We start from the raw sequence: 8,999 nt of genomic DNA, 5'->3' as shown, positions 1-8,999 counted from the left end.
AATGACCGACATTTGAATTTCAGACTTCATATCCTTCAGAAAGTATATAATGATGCCAAATCTGTCATTCTGTCAACTTTCAAACTTTATTTGAGAAATATTTGAAATCTGTCCCTATTTTGGGCCTTTGTTCCCCCATATTATTTCTGGCTTTGTCCAGATTTTTTTGTGCTGTGAGGTTGAGAGGTATGACAAGAGTGCATTATGGTCCTTTATTGGACCATCAAACTCAAGAAGACCATTAGGACATTATGATCTCCTGAGATAATAATCTCAAGATTCACATACATCAGTAAAGTAAAAATGTAATGCACTTCGAAATACTATTTTGCTAATATTCTCAAAACTGTATAATGGCTAGGCTGCTATGTAAATCATGAACACTTCCCAACCTTAAAGCAGCTTCCTGTCTCACAGGTACTATAGAGTAAATAACTACATTTGACAGTTAGCTTGTATGCTCCAATGTATATAATTTGTTTAGGTGTTGGTCATAGTGCATGTAAGTCAAACTAGCAGACACAGACACACACACACACACACACACACACACACACACACACACACACACACGCACACGCACACACACAGATACACAAAGACACACATATACAAACAGACGCACACAAAACATACACATAGAGATACACACATATACAGATGTGGGTGCGCACATACAGACACACACACACACACACACACACACACACACACACACACACACACACACACACACACACACACATCACATTTGTGAGTATATATTTTACAGATATATGCATATTTTACATAGAAATATACACACTTAAATATGTAGGTTGGCACAGTGGTTTGTACTACTGTCTCACAAGACATGGTTCAGTTTTTAACTGGGCTACCACCTTTTGTGAAAAGTATGCACTCTGTTTAATTTCACCAAATATTTGGGGTTTCTAATAGCCTGATGGGAATTGACCTCATTCCTATGTCAGGGTATAACTAAAGTTCATGAATTCAGAACTCCCTCTGTGAACACGTGGATGTTCATCGGTATCCTCCAATTCCTGCCCCATTTCCAACGACATGCATGAGCTGAACTAGCATCAGTGATTGTGCACAGCCTGAGTTAGATTGGTGTCCTATTATAGAAGTTGCTCTGACTTTTGCCCAGAGACTTCATTTTCAACTTAAAAGAAAACAAGCAGACATTAGCTTAACATACTTATGATTATTTGCAGTATAGTTCTGTGTTTCTTAGTCCACTTTTAAAGTCTCTCTGGGAACCACAGTATTACTTACAATTCACAAGCTTGATATTCCAAGCGGTTGTCAGTCTACCTTACAATTCCAAAATGCATCAATAGAAAGGCTTCTTGTGCTCCTTGAATAATAGTATGTTTTGAATAGATTCACAAGATTTCTGCTGGGATTTAGGCAGCTTCTTACAGAAAAAGTCTGCGAAGAATGTTTCCTCCTGCCCTTAAAATTTCTTCTTTGTGAGAGGCAAATGCTTCTGACATTGTGGGGTTCTGCTCTTTCTCATAACAGCACACACACACACACACACACACACACACACACACACACACACACACACACACACACACACACACACACACACACACACACACACACACACACACACACACACACACTATAGTAAAACGTATAGATGCACTTAAATTTTAACAAAGTCATTTAGTGTTCCCTGTTTAATACTCTTTGACAAAAATTATTTGACATAGGAACTTCCACGATCGATGCACACTGAGTAACAACTTAAAACTCAGCTTTCCCACTGTGAAAACAGAAACTCAGAAAAGAGTGCCAGTGAATTTGTCTTTTTGGGTAAATTTCAGTTACTGGCTAGTAACTGTACTGCCTGGATGCCAATAAAGAAGAAATTTACAAAATCTGAAAGAAAATCAATCACAAAAGGTGATGAGAAAACGTTAGCTGGGTAGAATCCTATTCAGCAAAAAGCAGTTCAAGGTCCAGCTTTGGTGCAACACATGTCTTCCAGTATTCTAAAATAAAAAAAGTCAGATGTGCTAACAGTTGACTAAAATAAATGAAACAATGAAGGAATATATCAACTCAAGTAACAAAAATCTGGAAAAAATGGAAGAAGCTTCAAACAACTATTCAGATGAACTTATAAAAATGCAAAAATCAGAGGTCAAAATACAAAGGCTGGCTGAGTATGAGACTGCTCAAGAAGAGATGTTTCAAAAAATGTTAGAATTAGAGGACAGATCCATCCATTCTCGAACCCTTTTCCCATTTTGCACATGGGGTTGGGGTGTCACTTCAACAGTGACAATCATCTCGAGCCAAAGTTTACACCGCCGGGTGGCTAGCCCTGCTGTGATAGTTCATTTGTACCACTCACTCGCTCACACACTCTCACCTATGGTCAATTTAAAGTGTGCAATCCACCTACTGCATGGCTTTGGAATGTGGGAAGACACTGGAGCACCCAGAGGAAACCAATGTGACCACAGGGAGGACATGCAGACTCCACACAGAAGGCACCCCAGCTGAGAATCGAACTGAAGAACCTCTTGCTGTGATGCAACAATGCCATCTGCTGCACCACCACTGCCATGTCCGAGGACAGATCATGGAGGGACAACCTGCGATTTTCTGCTGTACCAGAGAAACTGGAAAGAATTGACTGCATTCATTTTGTGAAAATACAAATAAGCAACTGGACTGGCATTCCAGAGCAGGAGCTGTTAATTGAAAGGGCACACTGTATGCATGCTCCAAACCTGGTGATAAGAAAGTAGCCAAGACCTCTAATAATAAAGATGCAATCCTACCAGCAGAAGGAGTTGATTCTGAAAAAAACTGTGTCAGAAGGGCAAACTGCCAAAAGTCAGAGACCCTAGAGTAGTTGTGGGAAATAATTATTCACTGTACACTAGGAAGAAGAGACGTAAATTTATTAAGATAAAAACAGACAGCATTTGGTGTAAGTAGAAGCACATCTGTGCAATGCATCTTAACATGAATAACCTACATTACAGGTCAATTGAAGACTGTGAGTGTAGCTGTCAATGTGAGACAATTGCTCCTGTTAGGAAGAGTCTGGATGTGTGTCTTTTTTTCAAGAGTTTCTTTAAAACAAAAAGTTTTGTAAGATGTGGTATAGGTTCAAATGGATATGAAAGGAAACAACTGTATAATAGATCAACCTGCCAAACAATAGTGTATGCATGTAACACAAAAGATGGAACTAGACATTTAAAAAAGCTGTTCTACATAATAGGTGGGAATAATAACTTATTATAATGGCAACACTTTCCATATTATCTTTGAATGTGAATGATCTCACTCATGGTGTAGACAGCAATTATATTTCACAGGAGCATGTGCATTTAATTATAGTTTTGATATGCATTCAATAACTATTTCAAATCATTTAAAATCATGCACCAATAATAACTAAAATAAAAATGCACTGTAATGAAATAACAATAAGACACTGGCACTTCTGTACCTATATATTAAACAGAGAGGAATTTAAGGAATGGGTGGTGGAAATTATTCAGGAGTTATTAGAAAAGACATACATTTCTTAAGAAATTATAGCTAGGGAGTCAGATAAAATAAAAGTAGAGTTTAAAAATAGGGTATAAATAAAAGAAGAAAATATGGTTTAGATATAATGAGAATTATTTAGAGGGACTGACAAAGTTTAAAGTATTGCAGAACAGGAGGAATCTAACAGAACAAGAAGAGGCACAACTGCAGAGTGCTAAGGAGAAAATAAGGGACTGTCTCTAATATGAATGAATTTAGAAAGATTGCTGTTAAGCAACTGTTTTTTGATAATAACTCCAGAGCACAAAAGCTTTTAGCACAATTGCTCAGGTTACAGAAAGTAAAAAGTTTTGTTGTCAAGCTTAGGGAGCCTATAACAAAGAAAATAACCAGAGAATCAGTAGAGGTATTAGAAATATTTTGGAAACTGCATGAAAATCTGTATAAAGCACAGAAATGTGGAAATCACGAAAAATAGAAAATGGAAATGTTTATGGAAGAATTGAATATGCCAAGGTTATAGGTAGATGGGTTTAATTATTAAAAGTCAGAATAGTAGGAGATGCGATAAAAATGGTGATGCATAACCAATCTACAGGAATGTCTCCACAATAGATGCCATTTCTCTGGAAGTTTGGTAGCTAGGGGGGGAAGAAATTAAAAAAGATCTGGAAGATTTTGTTTAACAGTATTTTAAAAGGAGGAGAAGCACCAACATTCTGGAAGAAAGCTGTGGTGGCTGTAATACCAAAAGATGGTAAAGACCCATTAGATCCATATAGGCCCATTTTGATTCTTAACCATAATTATAAAGTGTTTATATCTGCAATGGCTAAAAGAATGGCAAAGATGATGCCACACTTGATAGTTATGGATTAATGTGGTTATGTGGAGGTGAGGCTAACATTTGACAACATTAATAGAACAATGATGATACAGAGGGAAGCAGAATGAAAGGAAATATCACTGTTGTTGGTGGGTCTTGATGTAGACAAAGCATTTGACGGAGTAAGCTGGGATTTTATGAGTAGGGCAATGGAAGCATTTTCATTCCCTGGCAAAATAATAAGGTTAATTAGGTGGATATATGAGGGGATCAGAGGTAAAAATTAAAGTGTGTGGAGAGGTTCCTCTCTGATAAGTTCTGTCTGAACAGAGGAATCGGGCAGGGTTGTCCCCTTTTCCCTTTGTTGTTTGTACTATATTTAGAATCATTGGCAAAGAAATTAATGGACTAAGAAATTCAAGGATACAATTTGTATGGTAATCAAGAAAACCTGGCTTTATTTGCAGATAATATTATTTTGTAACTGATAAAAACAGAAAAGGACATTACAGTGTTGCGAAACATTCTGAGACAGAATTCTGTAGTACTGTTTGACATTAAGTTGGGAAAGTCTCTATCTTGAAACTGTTTTTATTAATTGATTGATTAATGCAAGAAGTGTTAATTAGCAACCTTGCTGGGCTTATAAGGAAATGTTTTACATTTGAGTTTTTGTCTGACGAAGTCTCACTACTAGTGAGATGAAAAGCGCTTTACGTTACGTTTATTTGTTTTAATAAAGAAGTGATTTTTTCGTTCACTAAGGTGCAATTTACTTTTTGGTTATTTGTGTGCTTGCTCTTGGCTGCTGGGACTTCTCCCTATCACTGTTTAGAGGTGTATTTGGTTTCGCTTGTGTTTTTATCCTGTTTTTCTTGGTCAGAATGGAGGGTTCCCCGAGCAGCATATGAAATGGGTTACAACAACAGGATGACAGGTTAGCAAATTTAACCGCATTAGTAGGACAACTATTGAAACAAGTTGAAACACTCGCCCTCAGATTTGATTCTTTTTCTGGGGGCCCACATTCTACCCAACCATCTATGAGAGGAGAAACGTGAGTACTCCGCCCCCTGGACTCTCCGGACAATGTATTGATGAACTTAAGTACGTATGGGAGTCCAGACAATAATGAGGAGGCAGGAGTTAACCAAGGAACTGCAGTGGAAACACAGGATCAACCCTTGGGGCTAATGGGAGCTTCAGTCTGGGATTTGGATGGCTGGCTTCATGAGGTACCTTCATTACAACCAGCCTCGACTAGCGGTCACATGGAAGCTTCGGCTGAAGGGTCATTGATCAATGGTGTCAATATAGGCGAGAACCTAAGACTTTTGGACAATAAAATGGTAAAATACAAGAAAAGTCAGCTAAAAATAGTGTATTTTAAAGAATGCATCGGGGAAGGGATTGTCACCAAAGGACTGAGATCATGGCGATACCCAACTGGGTTAATTGATGGGTCACCGTTCCACAAAGACCTGATGAAACTTTTTAACAAACACAGAATTGAGCTTCTGGAGGTAATGATCAAACATTGTCAACTGGCAGCTGATACCTTACTGGAGGAAATTGTTCCTTTGGATGAAAGCATAAAGAAAGATACAGATTTTATGCGATACAAATACGACTATGAGAGGTGTTTTGTCAGTATTGACCAACACATGGAAAAATTAAAAGCAACTAAAATTAAGAAGCTAAGGAGAGAAAGGGAGGCATACAATTTGGGTTTGGCTTACCCAAAACCTCTAACTTCTCAAACAGCAGCAGGGGTAAGACAACCAGAGGATGAGCGTGGTTTGCAGAGAAGGACGGAACATACACAAACACAACTTGAACAACAAAACACTAATCAGGAGGCCAAAAATACACCTGAAAACAATTACAAGGGTAACAACAACCACTATGGTGTAAATAATTAAGGGAATGCAAATTTTCGAAGACAAGCCTCAGGCTACAACCTGAGGCAAGGTCTTCCCCAAGTGACCTACAATCCTGTGTGGAGGCAACAACAATAACCAAAACAGCGGAATCACCACCCCTGAGTTGTGAGGTGACGATGAATACTAAAGGTGACTTTAGAATTTTAAATTTTTCATGTTTAACTATTGACCCATTATTGACAGACCTGTTAGCTAAAGGTCAGACATTTGTTCCTACATCTAAAGCCAATATTGTGGATTCTGTTATCGACTTGAAGTTATTCATCAGGAAATTGAATTTCAAAATCCTGTTTGGTCAGGAGAATAACTTAAACAACCCATTTTATATAACTAGTACATTTTGCCCACAAATCCACCCTACTTTGTTATTGTATGAACAAATGTGTGAATTGGATCTGTACAATTTACTCGATGTCCAAAAAAGAGGTATAAATAGGTATAATAATACAACAAAAGTAGAATGGCAGGCACTAAGGTTATTACAGGAAGCACAGGTTAGGGAGATGCAGCCAGACAAGGGAGGGGGGTTGGGTATTATGAATAATAACGATTATCAACTAAGAATGGAGAAGATTATATTAACAGACACTTACGTGGAAGTGTCACGTAATGAATTGAACGCGGCCTATGGGAGGATCCGGTCTCTGATAGAAGAATTGTTTATAGAGGCCAGAATTGACATAGAGGTGTATAATTACATCAGTATGCCAGCCCCCAGAATACCGATCCTGTTTGGCATCCCAAAAATCCACAAATGCATTAATGACCCCCCCAATGAGACCATTGGTGGATGCTAGGGGGAGTATAACATATGCTTGTTTGAAATTCATAGATTTACATTTGAAAAAGTATGTAGCTTTACAGCCCCAGATTTATAAAGACTCCTGGTCATTTTTAGCTAACATTCAAAAGTTGAAGTTCAGGAATAACCTGAACTTCTTAACAATTGATGTGAAGGACCTGTACACATCTATCCCCCACGTGGAAAGGATTGAATGGCTCAGATTGTTATTGCATGAGCTAGGAGCACCAAATGATGAAATAAGCCTACTGGCTGAAATGTTGGACATGGTCTTGTCAAACAATTATATCACATTCAGTGGAAAATAATTTTTTGTCCAAAAAACTGGCGTAGCAATGGGGTCACCATGCAGGGCTAGTTTTGCTAATTTAATTATGGCACATTGGGAAAGAGAATTTGTGTTCAAGGTGCCTAACATTAAAAACAAAATCCAGTTTTACACTCGATATCTGGACAATATTTTTATATTGATGGATGGGAAAGGAAAAGAAGCAGAAGACTTGGTGTCCTATTTCAATAATACAACTACATTTTTAAAATTTACTTCCACATTTAATGAAGTTACTATTGCTTATTTAGATGTCCTATTAAACAAGGACCTATATAATAATTGTTATTTTGCAAACATTTATAGAAAAGACACATATTCAAATGCCTTTCTTCATTTTAACAGTTGCCATCCTTCGGTACAGAAACGCTCTGTAGTAAAAGGCCAATTGGTCAGGGCTGCCCGCATGGTGACCAGGGACTATGATTTTTCACTGGAATGTGATATGTTGGGAACTATGTTCTCTAAAAGTGGGTACCCAATCCAACTTATTAGGGAATTAACTGAAGAGGTTAAAGGGAAGAGAACAAGGGGCCTTTACCAACCCAACCTTAGTAACATACAGGAATTTGGTTGATCTGAATCCCAAGTTAGCAACCAGACCATAGAAAAGGCTTCCATGGTAGGGGTCAGCCTGATTACTAAGTTTAGTTTGGATGGTTATAATATTAGGGAGATCATCCACAAAAACTGGGAGATTATTTGAGCTGATGCTGCACTGATTCTCAAATTGAAAGATCCCCCTAAGGTGGTGTTTAGAAGGGGTAATAACCTTAAATGCTTATTAGCAAAAAAAGAAGGAGAATAGACAAAGAACAGTAAGGATAGGTATGGCTAAATGTGGTTGGTGTGCATACTGTCCATATATGGACATTGGTGAAAGATTTAACATCAGAGGGGTGGATTATATGATTCAACAGAAATTTCACTGTAACACCAAAGGCGTGGTATATTTGGCATGTTGTCAGAACTGTCCTGTTTTCTACATCTGGAAAACCAACTGGAAATTCAAGGAAAGGGTGTATGAACATCTTTATAATACCCAAACCTTGAAACAGGACAGTGCAATCGCTAAACACATTTTGGACTTTCCAACACACTCCCTTGCATTGAGTTTAAATATCTACATTGTTGATCTAGGTTTCTGTGTCTGTACGGAATTCCATTTAACGGAGTTTATCCACAGCAGTGCATGGTTGCTTTAAATGTAGGTCGCACTGTGTAGCTGTGTGATGCATACTCGCAACTGTAAGAGTGGAAGTTGCATGGAAAATGACTAGAAAGTAATTTTAAAACAGGCTTAACCATTTGGTTAGGTCCTTGTTTGAGTTTTTAATGTATTTTTCTCCATTTGGATAAACTGACGAACTGAAAGGGTCACGCGAATGAACTGACTGTGGATACACAGGTAATACAAAGTATCCAATACAAGATAAAATATTTTAGTCAGCGGATGCATGACATGTAATGAATATAATTAACTTAGGGTCAAAAGTCTGAAGTAGTACTTGTAGTGAATAGGTTTCAGGTGTTTAATTAAAATGTTTTTAAGGTTAAGGTGGTTGGGTTAAA

The 8,999-nt window shown here is 37.8% G+C and overlaps 1 protein-coding gene across 13 annotated transcripts in view; it reads right to left on the bottom strand.

Moving 5' to 3' along the window:
- Positions 1-8,999, bottom strand: part of OTOF (otoferlin) — a 2,911,272-nt gene that overhangs the window by 256,730 nt on the left and 2,645,543 nt on the right. The window lies entirely within an intron of this gene.

This window comes from Protopterus annectens, chromosome 2.part1 (assembly GCF_019279795.1).
Source record: "Protopterus annectens isolate FY-2018-M chromosome 2.part1, PAN1.0, whole genome shotgun sequence".
NCBI lineage: Eukaryota > Metazoa > Chordata > Ceratodontiformes > Protopteridae > Protopterus > Protopterus annectens.
Note: the sequence above shows the minus strand (reverse complement) of the source record. Positions and strands in the feature narration are given on the sequence as shown.